General features: G+C 24.5%; 2 long non-coding RNA genes across 5 annotated transcripts in view; one reads left to right on the forward strand and one right to left on the reverse strand.

Annotated features, from left to right (window-relative positions):
• The window catches only part of LOC126550247 (uncharacterized), a 42,314-nt gene that overhangs the window by 17,484 nt on the left and 6,412 nt on the right, over window positions 1–18,418 (forward strand). For both annotated transcript variants that reach the window (XR_007604289.1, XR_007604290.1), the window contains exon 3: window positions 6,142–6,253. This is a non-coding gene — a long non-coding RNA (uncharacterized LOC126550247). The remainder of the gene's footprint in view (window positions 1–6,141; window positions 6,254–18,418) is intronic.
• LOC126550246 (uncharacterized) overlaps window positions 1–18,418 on the reverse strand; it is a 51,839-nt gene that overhangs the window by 14,215 nt on the left and 19,206 nt on the right. For all 3 annotated transcript variants that reach the window (XR_007604286.1, XR_007604287.1, XR_007604288.1), the window contains exons 3-4: window positions 12,193–12,297; window positions 2,341–2,446 (exon numbers count right to left, since the gene is read on the reverse strand). This is a non-coding gene — a long non-coding RNA (uncharacterized LOC126550246). The remainder of the gene's footprint in view (window positions 1–2,340; window positions 2,447–12,192; window positions 12,298–18,418) is intronic.

An 18,418-nucleotide genomic window follows, 5' to 3' on the forward strand; every position in this document is an offset into this window, starting at 1 on the left:
CATACTATTACATAATATAAATTAAACGATGTTTTTATAAAACTATGATATGACACAATAATAAATTAAGAGATTAAAGTAAAAATACAAATTTCATGTCATTTATAACTTTTAATGATTTTTATTACAATGTAAAATTACGAAATATGACATTTTATTGTATATATTAAACGTAGAATTTAACAACAGTTAATAACACATATAAATTAATACGTATTTTAAATATTATAAAAATAATTTTTATTTTTAGAAGTTATTTATATGTTTTATTTTCGTAGAACTATAGATATATGGTTATACATATTATTCAAATTAATTTTAGGTATACATAATATTTTGTGTTTTTAATTCAGTAATTTTGGTAAATAATGTAAGAATTTGTCTAATTTAAAATGTATAAATAGGTACTTAAACTTTCAAAAATGTGTTATACATTATTATAATAAAAGGGTATTATTTTTTCTAATTATTTATTGCGCTATGTATAAAATGTATATGGATTTTAACGCCATTACTCACAACCTGCAGAGTTTCATACAAGGATAAGAGTTTTAATGGTCTGTTTCCGTCTGCAGACCAAAGTGCGTGCATGTGTATATGGATGTAAATTGTGTTCATTGCTGAAAACCTATGTGCGTTTTGTTTCATCCTTTAGGTGTGTACTGTATAGACTACATGTATATAGGTAGATATATGTATATATACAGTATATATAATATATATAAACATAAGCGCATTCATATGCCTGTGTATGTGCAGTGTGTTTATATATATATATATGTATGGAGAACGGGAGCAGAATCCTATTAAAGAACCGGACAAAAGGGGCTTGCAGGCAAAAAGCTCGGCTTGCGCATCGGGGAAAAAGCAGAGCATGCAAAACTCGTGTCCTTTGTAATTAAGAAAATAATTAATGTTTTATGCGCAACAACTGGTAAAAAACCTGCAATGTTAAAAAAACACACACGTGTATACTGTATAATATATAATTATATATACAATACACATGACTACAAAAGGTCGTGGACTAGGTGGTATATGTTGCGGGGCAATGCGACAGTGTGTCAAAATCAACTGTTCACCAAGTTGTCGTACTCAATTCTCCATTTTGGTAAAACCTATAATGCACTGACGTAATGTTATTTTGTATTTTAAAACGCTTTAATAGGAAACTTACATAGACTATGATAAACATCATCATCATAATATACTTTTTACCAATAAAGTATGGATATATCATAAATACCTAATACAAATTTAAGTATAAAATTCCATCAACATACGTTATTCTGCTTATATAAGATAATGTTACATGTAATCATTAAACAAAATTACATTCGATATTTGAATTGCTAAACATTTGCGCGATAGGCTAAAATTATATATATACGTAAATAGATATCCCTAGAGTTAAACTTAAAACTATGATTTGTAATCAATCATCCACTTCATAGCTTTAGATTTGAAAAAAACATATTATCTACAAACATTTTTCTCTGTTTAACAGCTGTAGTATAATATAAATATATAATGCATGTTTTACAATAATCCTTCATGTCCTATTGCGGTAAATTAAATGCACACGCACATAGGTACAACTGTGCAACTGAGTAAAAGCCCAATCAATATTTTGATTTAAATATGTATTATTCTTATAATCTATTGTAGTTATTAATTACAGCCAGGATTTTTGGTATGGGATTGTTTTAATTATATATTTAAATATGAAATATTACTTGAGAGCCGGTTCACCAACTCTCCATTATATCAATCAATCTCTATAATAATATAATATTAAACATGAAATAGAATCATAATAATATGACAACATATTTTTTAAATATCTAAAACATTTAATATTAAATATATTTTTTGTAAACCTAAAAATACGGATATCTAGATGTGTCATAACACCCAAAATACCTACCCTGGCTTCGTTTTTGTATAATATAGCTACATAATTTGGCGAGTAAAGAACATATTTGTTTATATTTTTAACTCCATTACATATTTTTCTCTGTAAATACTTATAGTTATGTTTTTTATCTCAATTATGTACAATAGCAAAGCGTAACAAATAATTTTGTATTACAACCAAATAGTGTGTGAATATAATATTCAAAAATAATCAAAGATTCAAAAAATTGGAACATGGAAAAATAACCGCCAAAGTTATTTTTTCCTGTTATTATAATACAAGCATTATTATTTTTAACATCGATAACATAATTATTATTTTATGTATTTTGTTTAATTTATTTCCTAACATTTTCGTATATTATTCTAACATGAATAACATTCTAACACTGTCGCTGTTATAAATAAATATTTAGATTTTACCTTATTATACATGTCCATTTTAATTTTAATTTTTTGTTAATTATGCATAAGCCACCATAACCGTGACGAGCGTTCAAAGAAGGCTGTTAACTGTACATATTGTTATCTGTAAAATATAAACAAAATACAGTGAAAATATTTATAATACTTTCCATTAAAAAAACGTATTTTATTTAAAAACTAAATTGGTTACACAGAAATACATGAATAGATGAGTCGTCCACAACTATAATTATTATAACTCGTAGGTAATTTATTCTATATTTTTAATTTTTTTACAACTGTTCTAACTTATATTTTAAGAATAAAAAATAATATGAACTGCTTAATATATTTATTAAGTACTATACATGGTAATCCATTTAACGTAGACATTCATTACTTCAGAAAACAATAATTTTTTGAAAATATTTCTTTTACATAATTTTAAGTCATTGATCATTACGAAACTCTATAATATTAATTCCTCGTTATATTATTTTTAAGTATTTACTTTTTTAAATTACATTTTTTATAAAATATCTCAAAACAAATTATTATAAAGAGTTTTTCGATCCATAAAATTTCATAAAAATGGTTCCTTAATTAACAAAATTTAGTTTTGTGAACAGAGTAGTGAACCAACATGTTATGGGGTACCCTGGTGATACTCAATTACGCTCTAACTTTTAATACTTATAAATTGTAATCATAAATAATGATCCTAATAATATAATAATGGTCCAAAAATCGATTTCTACGTATAGAAAATCTCCAAAAATATCTTATTTAGAATAAGGAATTAAAAATAATCGTGGCTATTAAAAAAGTATACAATCTAAAAATTATAAAGATAAAAAATATAATTTCATACAAAAATATTGCTTTTTAACGACTTAAAATTACGAGAAAAACAATTAACCTACTGAGTACTCTAAGTTGCTTAACTTAAATGAATAATCCGATATTATTGAATTACTTAAAAAATACAATGTGATAAAAATCTATCATTTAACTATATAATTATTTGTTATAAAAATTTTTTAATAGGATATCATCGTTTTAATTGCATTTAGAACCTATGTCAAAATTCACATGAATATGACTATGTATAATTTATATACATAATAGTTTAGGTATAATGTACTCATCTAATAGAACGCTACACAACACAAATATAGAAGCATCGACCCTTTACATAATAATACCCGTTGTTAGCTATAAACGTTGCTTTACATTATTTACTTTAGAATAGGAAGTAGAGAGCTAGTGTACCGTCTATATGTATAGAATAAGCCCTCGTGGTTTAAATACATTTCGAATACTATGCATAATCATCATTATTAACTTGTCTAGGATAGACATGGCGTTCTCGAGTATCCTATTTCCTATTTATTAGTGCCTACAACTATATCGCTGGGCATGTTAAAATAGCATATACGTACAATATAATAACACCCTTTCGAATGAATAACCCTTACAAGGTTAGGTACACGATACGCGGAAGACCGAAACTATCGATGGAATAATACAAACTAATTCTGGAAAACCCGTGTCCTAAATCTTATGACGAAAGGATCATATTATTATTATATATTAATAAACATTATATAGCGTACCTACACACCTATTATATTAATATACTGTGTATAATGTTGTCTCTAAAATAAATGATCTATAGTACTTATTCCAGTCACTGAGTCACACGATAGCAGCTGGAATAGTTCAAATTCTACAGTATTACAAACAATATTATATTATAACATGATTTAACCAGTTACATGATACTACTGCATACCTTAAAAATCTGATCATATTTTATCCACATATTCATATATCTTAGAACAAAGTTTTTTTCTATAAAAGTAATAGGTAAGTTTATTAGCCATAATAAAATTCAGGATTACAAACCGAAAAATCAAATTTTAATTTTAATCGAATCTCGAATTTTAAAAAACATTTTCACATTATTTAAATAAATATAAAAATAGATGGATAAATAGAAAAATCGATTTTTTTCCACATCAAATACACAATATTTTTTTTTTATCTTATATATCAATATAAATACAGATATTTTTGAAAATAATACAAGTCCTAACCATTCTAAGTCTTAAATCGTATTATTTATATAACCCACCCGTATAAATATTTTCAAAAAAATTTAAACAAAATACGATAATCTGTTTGGTATAGGTAATATAAATTAGGTTTACAAAACTAAACAAACAAATTAAAATCTCAAATGCATAATATTTTGGATGCAAAAAAATACTTAGTAAATAAATATTAATTAAAAAGTTTTAAAGGGTATGAATGGTTAGAAAATTCAAAGTTCTTATCTAATTTTTTATAGTGATGCTTTTTAAATATGTAAAAATAACTTATTTTAAACACCTCATTTTTTTAAATCAAAAATAAATGCACTTTTTCATTTAAATTATTAATAATATACACTTTTCTTTGTACCATTGATTATAAAATAGATTTTATTCTATAAACAGTATTGTACTAAATACTTGGTATCATTAATAATGAGTAACTTCTCTACTCGTCTAACTACAACCACAAAACTATACGACTATATTACTAAAATACAAAATATATATTTATAACTTTAAAAATATACTTAGTTGTGTAGCTATAATAAATAGAAACTTTATTATATTTATTTTTCTTTCTAATATTCTATTTTTTTTTTCAATAATAATTAATACGTAAACAAAAATTATTATTATGAATTCATTTATAAAATAACTTTTATTGACTAACTAATTACTATGTTACAATATAAAAGAGAACTATCGTAAATATATTCGTATATTAAATATATATATATATATATATATATATATATACTTTTTAAAACTCTAATAATAGTATATTTTATAGCCTGTGTACTAGAAAAAGTAATTAAGTCCAATATTATTTACTCACCAGTCACATTATAAAATACATTTATTTTTATAAATTACATATTATAGTATACAACCATTCACTCAAAAACTTCTGCAAAATAAAAAGCTCAATTATAAAGTAAACAAACCACACGCTACACAATAAATATTAGAATAAAAAAAAATATATAATATTATCATTGTTGTCTTTAGTAGTCATTAGTAGTTAGTACTTAGTAGAAAAGTATTACAATTTAATTAATCAAAAACTTCATTTTTTTTTTTTTTTTTGAGTAAACGTACTTAATTGATTATTCAAAATACATACAAATCTAATAAAATATAAGCTTATATAGTCAAAATTCACAATTCACTAAAATGTAATTTATATTTATAACAGTATGCTTGTAGTTAAGTAAATGTAGATAGAAATGATTTAAACTAGTACTGTAAATAATTTACTCTATACTATATTATTTCCGACTCATTATTATTTATATTATCAACATTTCATTATAATACTAATATTATGACGTGCGTGTATATATTTCTACTACATTACGTGGTATGCGTAATATTACTTATTTTTTAAATTAATTTTAGTAGAATTATTATATTTTTTATTATTACATTATTTCTTTACAAATTGCTAATACCATTAAATGCTATTTTGTGTGAGAACAATTTCAGAAAAAAAGAACTGCTTTTATATTATATGTATTAATATCGCGGAGTATTGCCTAATCAGTTTGAGAACTTCAGTTCGAATGAATATATATGCTTTATATTCCTATTTATTGTAGCTACTACATGAAGGTACCTACTATTTGTCAATATTTTTATTAAATTTTACTAAATATTTTCTAATTTAAAAACTTAATCAAATTTAGCTATAGAAAATAATTTTGAACTGTTTATTTAACAGCTTAATATTAAAACGATAAAAGAAGACAGAACTTGTGGATAGTCATAGACCATAGTCCATGCACATGTTTCAAGCAACCAAACTTTACAGAAGCATCTTTATATACTTGCAGGTACGTGGAAATATTAAGATAGTTTAAATTAACGATTCATTGAGTGAAAAATTAAAATGAAGTCAAACATGCTTGAAATAAATATAAAATGGAAAATAATTAATATTAAAAATGTGAAGGTCCCTACTTATTTATAATATACCTAGTAGGTATTTAAGAGGTGTATTATAATATTTATAATTACTAAACACAATTTTCCAATTTGATAAGAAACAAAAAATATTTTTAACTACAAAATCAATTGTTTAATCTGAAATAGTATCATAAAATGTGCCAATATATATTTTTGTAATCTCATTTTCAATTTAACATTATAAAATATATAATTGAAAAGCTCATATTAAATGCGATGTTATTAAAAATAAATAAAAGACGTTATAATTTTTTTTACGAAGCCTTTTATTTTCATTATTATAAGTAACGACTCTTCTTTAGGTTAACACTTGAATAAAAATATTTTAATTGTTCTTATAAAAATAATTATTTTCTAGACATGTAGAAACCAAAATGATCTTATATAACGAATACATTTGCAGCTTTGTATTTCGATTATTGTATTTTTATTACTATTGCGTTTATCTCGATTTACGCATAGAAAATTTAAGACTTATATATATATTGGTAATATTATTTTAACAAAAATACTTTGCATTTAATATGTTTACACACACATATTTACATTATATATATATATATTATATAAATACATATAAAAGTATAACTATGCATGCAGACACGCGCGCAAAGGTCCTTACAGCCCGCTCGATCGATACGCCGCCGGCGGAGGAGAAAACCTAATTAAAACCGACTTAGCAACGTCCGCGGGAAAAGACCCCTGTCGGATTGCGAAGGAAAGAGGTGGAGAAGAGATCCCTCGGTTGGCTCTTGTTTTTATGTATACGTGCAAATGGGGGTGAAAACAAAATGAGGAAAAAAGCTAATGCGTATACGGTGTGCGGTTCAGGGGTAGTATAGTCGTACGCTCGTTCATCTTACACACGTCCCCGTAGGGTTTCCTTTGTGCCTGTGTGCCGTTGTAAAAAAAAACCATCAGTTCTGTTGCAAAATATACTTAGCTCTGGGAATCAAATATAAATTTAAATTTTTTCTAAAAAAATAAAATAAAATAAAATGATAATCGCGTACCCCAACGGCTAACGTACCGAACTTTTCATTTTCATTTTTTTTACCCATTATACTGACCCTCATCAAATTTGCATACGAAAACCTGTTTGTTTTTTACTTCAATCTGCTCTGTGCTAATATTAGGTGAACCGGAAACTATCACTCGTTTTACCATAAAACCACTATAATGTTCATCAGAGTCAAAATATAATTTTATCTCTAAAATATTCACCAGATAAATACATTATTATAATTATTACATTAATAGTTGACTTTTTAAATGTATGGAATGCAAATACCTATTAAACTTAATTAATAGCAAAACACGAATCAAAATTATCTTGTGATCAAAAAAAATATTAGTTCAATAGTTCATATTTTTTATTACCAGCTATTTTAAACATGTTTAAACATCACTAACAATATAGGTACAAAATAATATTTAAAAATTCCAGTCGAACATTATATATGGTGTTAGGTACCTTAAATGGAAGCTATATTAAATGCCACATTTAATCATAGTATATTATAAAGTTATAAGAATGCAAAGTGATGTGATTCGCCATAACCATCCACTACTATTGAATAGAAAGCTAGTTTTAGATTATTACATTGCACTATATATAATATATACCTATTATACTTACTCCGTTATTGGGTGGAAAAAAATAGTATTATAAACAAATACTAAATAAAAATATTATTTATTTATCATGTTACACATCTATATAAAATCTAGCTATATCCTTAAAAAAAATTTCGTGAACTCCGAATAAAAAACCATTAACACCATCAAGAATATGTTTCTAACAGATTTAAGTGTATTGTAATATTTGACGGTAAATAGATATAACTAATATTATAATAAATTATCAAGTTAATACACAAAAATTAAATTAATCTAGCTGAAAGTTAGCAGTCATTGCATATATTTTATTTTAACGATGTTTATTACATTTTAATATACTTAATAATGTGTACCATGTGAGTATAATAATTATTCTAATTGTAATTTTAATAAAAACTACCTATATATTTTTATTTAGAACAAATTATATATTATATATCAGTTATTATTGCGCGTGTAGTAAAACAATATTCTGGTGGAGTTTAAAAACTAAATATGACAATTTTATAAGTGAAAAACGTTCTGTACTAAAGAATAACTGGAAATAAAGTTTTATTTAATAGAAAATATTAAAAATATTATATTATGAATTAATAACTATACCTAGTAACTTAAATAATACATAATATATTTATTAATTAATTTACATTTAAAAATATTATTTTGTTGTCCAAATAGCGTATAATAATTATAATTTACGTAACTAAAATAATTGCATGTAGGACTAGAACATATTTACTTTCTAATAAATAATACAAAATAATCATTAGTGAACATATTCATCAATTGAGTTTTTTTTTTTTAATATCTACCTATTGTGCGTGAGAACATTTTTAAATCGAAAATGATTTAATAATTTAATACACTTTATAGTACGTATGTACTATTATATTATTATAATTACATAACTACTATACAACTACGATGGAAAATATCTTAAATAAATTTGAAGCTTAAATTAAACTAGACTTATTTAAATATGATATTATTTATTATATAAGGTATAACCAACTGGCCACTGGTATTTATAGATAACGTAAATGTAGATTATAAACCTTTTTTCCCTAGTCAAGGTATTTTCGTTATTGCCGCAACAATAATTTTGTCCTTATCAGCATTGTCCGCACTTGGGCTTTTAGCACCGTTTCGTGAGTATTATACTTGTAAACTTAGGTAATTTGAATTTTTAATTTATCCTCTGCAGTCTCGTATTTTTAAGGTAATTAAAAAACCATGCCATTATTGTAATAGACCTTAATGCGATGGGTAAACATATTAAAAATAAGTGGAGAGATATTCTAAAACGATAGCACTTTTTAAAATATATATACGTACTTATTACCTTATAGCTTTATAGACAAAAAAAAATAATATATATTTTAATATTCGTAACATTTTATATAGATAAATACCTACACAAAATACACTAATATAAAACCACTGTGTATTTAAATATAATTATTATTATTAATTATCACAACATATAGTATAAGTTTAAATAATAGATACCAATACCAAAGTTTGGAACCTTAAGCATTTTTTCAGTTTCAATTACAATTCAGTTCGCGAAAAAAAAAATGTCGGTACCGGTTTCGGTAGAACTTCGTTTGCGCACATATTAATATATTTTTTAAATTTACGGCAACTCGTTTGTTCACAAAAATGTAAGCAATGAAAACCAGCTTATAGGTAAAATTTTGGATTTACAAGTGACTGTATGCTCTTAAAAAATAATGTATATTTTTAATCACGATTTTCCATAGTTTCAACTATAAGTAAAAAAAATACTTTGAAATTTGAAGGTACTTAGTTATAAAATACTTTTCCGATTTACCTTACTTAAACCCAAACAAATTGAAATAATTTCAATAGTTACATGCAACATAAGTATGGATTTTTCAGACAATATTACATTTTTAAAAAATAATATTGATTTTGATGCAAATTTTAGCCAAAACTATGGGATAGTGAATTAGACAATATCCGAAGAATAAAGAACAGAGCTAAGAATTTTCACATGCACATCAATAGTCAATTTATACTTTTATTACCGTCCGCCCTCATATTCACCAAATTATTCAGATACCTACAACTAAGTCGATACTGATTTAGTGATTTGAAAATTGATTTCTTAAAATAAAAAAGTAAAGAAAATACCCATAGGAGAGAAATATTAGAAAACAAAAATATATGAAAACATAATATTCTGATTAAAAATCTACACAACTACACATTTTAATACTTTTAATTAAAGCGCATATCAATTAACAATAAACATGTAGCTATAATTATGTTATTACTTGATTGTAAAAATGATTGTATTTTAAAAAAAAAAAAATTATTTTTTAATAATAAAAATTGAAAAAAATAATGGCTTATTAAGAAAGTTATGCTAAATTGAATAGCTCAAACGAAATTTTTAATTCGCCAGTTTATAACACCAGAATATGATTAAACAGAAAGTCCAAACCTTTTTTAAAAACAAAAAAATATTGTGAATGAAAATATTGTATGAGTATAATAATGTTCTACCATCAATGAAAAATTAGAAAATTTGGTTATGCAGGTTATGTACACTCTAAACGTGGTCGAATTTCTCTAAAAAAAAGATTTCTATGAACAATTTATCGTATACGAACGCAGTATATCGTGCGCAAGAGAGTTGTAAAAAAGGTAAATATGCGCAAGTGACATTGTAGTCACCGGTTTCGGCTCCAATTTTTAAAATATTAAGATATACATAAAAAATAAATATTGGCATTTAGATTTTAGATGAATATCATTTTTAAAAGGTTACAAAAAAAAAAATTAAGTACAGGCGTTATACACTTATACTACTAAAAATAATAAGATCCAAAAAAAGATGTCGTATTAGTTTAAAATAACTCAAATAAGTAATAATATTATCCATTTTATACAGTTTCTAGCTTCTTAGTCAACTTACTCTATTTATAGCTGTGAACCTGTTACTTTAATACACATTACGCCTATTTTATTTTTATAAGAGACTTTTGAACAATTATTAAAAGTATAATATTATATTATATATGTATATGAATAGGTTTAAAACTTTTAGCAATATAGTTGGTATACTAATCGTTAGTCCATGTCACAAACTGATAAAAATTTAAAAGGGTGTATATTAATTATGATCGTATATTAAAATATATTTGTATAAAATTATGACAAAAGGTTTTGACTAACTGATGAGTCATGTGCAAATAAATACCTACATATGTTACCTAAATAAAATAAAAAGCTAAATAAAATTGGAACCAAAAACAATCAAAAAATTCTCTATTAACAAATATTGGTACCAACTACTGGAACTGGTTTAGGTTCCTAAGAAGATCAAAAAAAGGTTTCGTGAAAGTTTCGATTAAAACCTTTAATTTTGGTAAGAAGATCAATTTATAATAATACATAATAAAGTACGCAAAGTGAGATTATTATAATAGGTTAATTAACTAAAAACCATGATATTTAGCTACACCGTGTGATTCATACAGAGTATGCTTACTTATCTTTTATTCTTTAATCTTTAATTTTATTAAGCATCTGTTACAATTGTTATTTGTAAAATTGTTTAACATAAATAAAAATTACTTACTAAAGAACTTTTCTCTATAAATTGTTAAACATACGATTTTTTTTTATGTCAACGCATTTAAATCAAAATTCGAACGAATAATTTCTATGTTGTTAAATTTTGTATACAAGAGACGAATAATTTTAATAATTGTTTTAAATCAAGTATAAAATACTTCATTGAATATTTAGTCTAGTACAGTAGTACCTAATTATTTTTCTTATATTATATTAAACAAATTGTAAAATACTAATAAATTAATAGTAATTAAGTACTATTATTTACAAATAATTATAGTAGGTACTCTTATCTTTAATCTACTATCTGTTATCCTTAGTACAAAAAGTTTAATAATTATTTAGAAAATAAAAATTCAAATGTTTATATTAATTTAATTTTATACCTACTCATTTGAAAAAATAGACTTTATAAATTACAATACAGTATTGTTATAGTTCTATAATAGCATAAAAATCAATGTATTGAAAATATGATCCAAATATACTTAAATATTCTAAAGCTAAAATTAAAGTAAGTTTAATAAAAAAATAAAGGTGAGCACTGAGCATGCTGAATCACCATATACATTGTACTCACTATTTTATATTTTCTTTTTTTTTTATTGTTCATTTATGCCATGTAAATAAGCTTACTTCAGTGTTCAAAAAATGTATTCACGTTTGATCTTATTCTGATAAAAATCTAAAATTTAGTATCAAATAACCAATTAATTTCTACATTTGTATTATTATTATAATTTATGAAAAGTTTAAAATTATCTTTAAAGGCACATAAATACGTGTAGGTTGATAATGTTTCAATATTATAACATACATTGTTACTTAATTATATTGCTAGAGTTCATATTATAATGTAATAAAGATGCTCAATGGTAGTAGAATATAATTGAATTATTTTTATGAAATAACCGATAAATTATTAGATGCTTTTTTCCTACCTTAAAGCTATAATTAAAAAGATGACGCAAATTACTAAATACAGTATTGATGGACTGCAAGTAATAATTTAAAGCATAAAAATAGGAATAAATTACAGTTATTAACTTTCAAGTTAAAAACTCTTTTTCTTTTAACTTCTTAGTTTGATCTATTTTATTACACATAAATATTAAATAATATGTAGGCAATGTACAGATATACGTTTTTTTCATTTTTACAAATCTTTTTATAAAATAATATATTTGAAAACAAAATATAATCAATATAATCTTGGATATCATACTTCATTCCAGAACATATCAATGTTATTGTAATAAATAAATATTTGTTTTTTTACTATACAAAATACTTTTTATACTAGATTTAAATATTTGAAAATACTCAAACTAGTTATCTATTTTATTATTTATGTATCGATATTATTCCTCTAACATTTTAATAGATAGCTATGATTATTAGTTTTTAATAAAAATTTAAATGTTAATTTTTTAACAAACAACAATACTATTATGTCATCAAATGAAAAATATACTAAAATGTTTTACTTATATACTTCTATTATTTAATAGGTATTGATGTAATATTATGCTTATTATTCTTTTACTACAAACTATAAAATATCTTAAGAAATACAAAAAATAAAGTTAATATAATAATATAGTTATCTTCGGAAAATGATTGATCTCCTATAAGATATAATCAACTTTGCGTAGGTATTTATTATTTATTAAATAATAAAAAAAAATTTAATTTAAAATTAAATTATTCATCCGAAATACGATATAGTTTTCTAAAATTAATCCACACTGCAGAAAATTAATACAAAAATGGTTTCGTGACTTTCGAATGGACTTTCGTCGGTCACACGTCACTCGCGCTCATCTATTAAGTATAATTATATAATATGGTTTATACAATCATCTAAAATTAAATTTGAAATATTAATAAAATTTGGTCATTCGGTCGCGACGGTTACAATATCGCACTTAGTCCACATACATATATGCAAATACACATACCTGCAGTTATATATGCCAATACAAAACTGTATATATTTTAAAAGTTGGTGCATGTGCGTATACGTAATACGTATATACCATATATGTACATATATACCTATACCTATATAGTATATATTGTACACTCGTTGAACAAATGAAGTGCGAAAGAGCCCGCGAAACCGTTATTATTATTTTTGTACGAACTGTAGGTGGTCGAGGAAGTTGGGAAGAAGGGTGGAGTGGGGTTTGCGCTTGACATTTCATTAATTCCGGGGCACGGCAGTCTGTTCGTGTCACGGGGAGAAGAGTATATGTGTACGCGCGTATGTATGCGTTATAGGGGAAGGGAAAACGCATGTGTGTGTTTGTGTGTGTAATGAGTGGGAGAAACCAGAGGGGTGGGAAAATACAAAAAAATATATATATACATACTACGGCGGGCTTACAGTGCGCAGTATGTATAAAGTTTATTTTTTCGTAGAAAAAGCCCGCGTTATAAGCACTTGACGGTCCAAAACATTGTTCAGACCCCAAGTGCAAGATTAATCAACGTCTGTTTGTTTTTCTTTGGCCTCATCCAACCCTGGTCGGACCCCTCCCCTTCGGCCGGAGACCACCCGACCATCCATTTTACGGTCGTCATGATAATATAATACCGTAGTAGAATTCGCTCTGGTAAATGATTATGTATTGTTAGTAGCCAAGGGAAAAAAATAACTTCAGGACTCCACCGCCATTTTAACTTCTGTATATGGGACGTCATTATTTTACTTTTCGTGGTTTAAAAAAAAACACCTTGAATAATACAGAGTTCACATTTTTATTTAAATACGTATAATTTAGGCAGTGTCCAAAAAGTAATTGTAGTTTATAATTTTATTGTATACTATGTGGTAGCTTACGAGATAATCAAACTTTGTTTATTACAAATATATTTGTATATTACTTACAGTTTATAAAATACTAAACAGCATATAAGTATTAAGTAGAATATGATCTTATAAAATTATAGTAAAAATACTAAATATATATATATAATGATATGTACATATCATTAAAAGTAGTTTTTTCTAATTTTCGTATTTTCTTAAAAAAAAATTATTTAAAATCTATATTCAAGTGATACAATAAGTAAATTTTAGAATAATATGTACAAGGCATTCAAAATTATGTAATCTATGTGCTTGGAATTTAAAGAACAACATCTTAAAATACTGTGTTAAAATTACAGTACGTTATAGATATAATAATAATTATGTATAACAAATTCGTATTTATCTAGCTAATAACAATTTCAATAGTCAACAATCAGACAATGCTAAATAAATCATTACAAACTTATAGTTCAACGAGTATAACTATATCATTTGCAAAAAATATAATGCAAGAATCTAATTGTAAATCTAAATTATAAAAAAAATAATACCTAAGACGGTTTAGTAATTTTGTTACCTTGTAGTAAAGATAATTTAATTACTATATTTTTCACCAAATTTCCCATTTATTCTACCTTTATTTTTGAACTCTATTTTTAAAAAATATTTTATTAAACTAAGAGAGTATCTTCTAATTCTATATTATGTATTCTAATTTGTTTACTACAATGTCATAATAAACTGAGTTAAAGATTGTTTTTAAGTCTAGAAAAATTTCAAGAACTTTTAAATTTTTTAAAGTGAGAGTTTAATTAGGAGATCGATAATTTATGTTTCTACAAAAAACATATATTGAATAGTTGAAATAGTTTTTTTTTTTTTTAATTAAAGAATGCATTCCTCAACTTCAAAAATTTTTCGAGATGTTTCAAATTATTAAAGTTTGAGCAATGAATCTATAATTTTCACACAGTTTTTATCACCAAATAAAAAAAAAAATGGAATAACAATGGAATAACAATGGATTTGTTATAACTAGATGAATATCTATCAGTTATAATGGAGATATTACAAATAATCATATGTGGTACAGATACGGTATTACTGGTATTAACTATTTTCTAAATATTTTATTTGTTAAAACGTAGTTATCATAAAAAGAATAATTTTTTAATATTTTACAAACTGAATCAAGAAAAATTGAGTTATTAATGTGCCAGTTTTTATTTAGAATATTCCAATTTAATTTTTATAATACTATTATAGTTTATATAATCAGATTTATGGTATTATTAATAAAATTATAACTTACATGGACAGAGAATTTCAATTCTGTTTGTCAAAGGAATATTAAAAGTGTAAAACCAAATTAAGACATCAAATGTTGATTCATTTATTTATTCATTTATCATTTAGATAAAAGAATTTCTTAAATAAGTTAACACAAAAGTTATTAATAATTATTTTTTAAGTAAAAAATGAAAATATAATCCATGGTACCTATTTCACGCCACTAACGCATGTTCAACGTGTCATATTATACTAGATATGCCTATCTCTACATATTTAATGTATATTACATATACATACGTGCATGGGTAAAAACGTTTTAATACATCGTGGTGGTTCTAAAAAACAAAACCTTTGCACAGAAAACGTAGTGAATTGGGAATTTCGCGATAATTCCTGTGAATACCCAAACACGCGCTAGGTTTTGTAAAATTAAATATGCGAATCGCTAAAAACGTCCGGGTATCGTGATATTGTGTTTCCGCTCATCCTAAACGTAAACCCTTGTTTTTACCGGCCATTTGCCGCGTTGCTTTTATACGACGGTCAGTTGTGTTGTTAATCGTGCAATGGTACCCCGGGCACAAGCATATATTTTATATACGTGTATATAACCGAAAATGTACGTAACACATTATAATATATTATATTATTATATTTTGCCTAAAACATTGGCGATAAAATATTTACAAACTACAAGCATGACAGGTAAATGAATAGCCAAATTTACTACACGACACAAGAATGTAATAAAGACACTAAATACGTTTATAATAATATAATATTATTAGAGATGGACAGAACATGCATTTTTCCTGACGAGTTCATCATGTAGTTATTATCATACCTATTATTATATATTCTATATACCAATATTTTGTTTTTGGTACATTCAATAAATAAAATTAAAAACTGTTCGTCCATTATAGGTATAATATATACATATATATATATTATATATGTAGGTATCTACCTATTTTTATGCTGAACACATTTTCATAAGACCACTGTCCTTTCCCATGGAAATTATTTTTATTTTATTTTTTTACTTCATTACATGATGCAAATTAAAAAAAAAAAGCGGGTAAGTGGGTACCGTTCTGCTGTACATTAGGTGCAGTGTGGATCACTATTAGGTATAATATATTATAGGAGTGTTAAATTTGAATCCAATAATATGTATTATTGTATACGAAAAACGATTCTGAACGAAGATGATTTGTTAGCCTAGAATATAATTTCCAGTGGTTGGTAAAAAAAGTGGTTTATGTTTTAATGACCTGAATACACCAAAACTTAAGTTCTTTTATAATTATTATAAGCTAAACTTATGGAAAATCTTGTATTAAATTTTCAACTCTTAGCTACTTACACAAACATTTTTATGAATTATACCTACAAAAATATTCATGGTTTTGACCAACTTTTTTCAATAATTGAACTTCAAATGCTAATAAAAAAAAATGTGTCTATGTACCTATTCTTATAATTTATTAATCACTATAAGAATAACTTATGAGAAACTTCGTATTAAATTTTCAAGTATTTTGATTGGGCTAAAAGAATTTTATCGACACTTCAAAAAAAAATTTTCAGAAAAATTGAAAATTTCAACTGTCTATAAATAGCTCGAAAAACTCAAAATATTTTGAAAATTAAATTGTGTAAAGAAAATGCCAATCTAAGTAACTGGTGAAATTTCCAAGTATCTACGACTTATACTTTTTGAATAATAACAAATATTTAAAATAGTTTGAGGATAAATCGTTATCGTTATGCTATTTCGTAAAAATTTAAAATTCAAACGCCCTTAAATTTTTTCCTATAATGATGCTTCAAGTTTTCTCTATATCTACTTAAAGGAAAATTTACGGAAAACTTAGTGTTGTATTTTTAATCCATAGTTATAAACACAAAAAATTTTATGATTTTTCAACTTCAAAATTATTTGCATATTTTCACGATTTCGACAGATTTCGTAAAAATTTGAACTTTATACGCTTAAAAAAAAATTGTGACTAACGAATTTTAATTTTTTTTAGCTACAATAGAAGAACACACATCATTGTAAAATCAATACATTCATCACTCCGTTCAGAATCTAAAATATTATGTCTATTGTAATTAAATGTCTGATTGTGTAAGTACTATAAGTATAGATTAAGATTATAACAATATATATAATGGTCATAACCATTATATTGTACAAATACCCATTGTAAATGATCAATAAATATAAGTATAATTATCTCGTTTAAAAATACAACTAAATATACCATTAGATAAGCAATTTGTATTTATAATTTCAACTTTTAAATATCACAATTAGAAAATTGTAATTTGTATAATTCTATACACAATGTTTTATACTACATGAGTTAAAAAGAGAAGAGATGTTTAAAATACATTGTTGCTTTTTAAGTGTTAAAGTAAGCTCTGAAGAAATTATAAATTAAATATTAATAAGTATACAACAAAAAAATTGTTTCGAAATGCTATTTATAAGTTATAGTATACTATAATATGTATAATATTTAACACTGTTATAAGAAAGTAGGTGCCTATAGAAAATGGAATTTCAAGATTTTACCTCGTAGGTAGATAATATTATAGTGAATTATTGTCATTTTGTTATTTACCGTATGATAGACCGCCATCTAGTGACAATAAGAATTTTCATCCCTAAAATAAAATCGGA

The sequence above is a fragment of the Aphis gossypii genome, chromosome 2 (assembly GCF_020184175.1).
Source record: "Aphis gossypii isolate Hap1 chromosome 2, ASM2018417v2, whole genome shotgun sequence".
Lineage (NCBI taxonomy): Eukaryota > Metazoa > Arthropoda > Insecta > Hemiptera > Aphididae > Aphis > Aphis gossypii.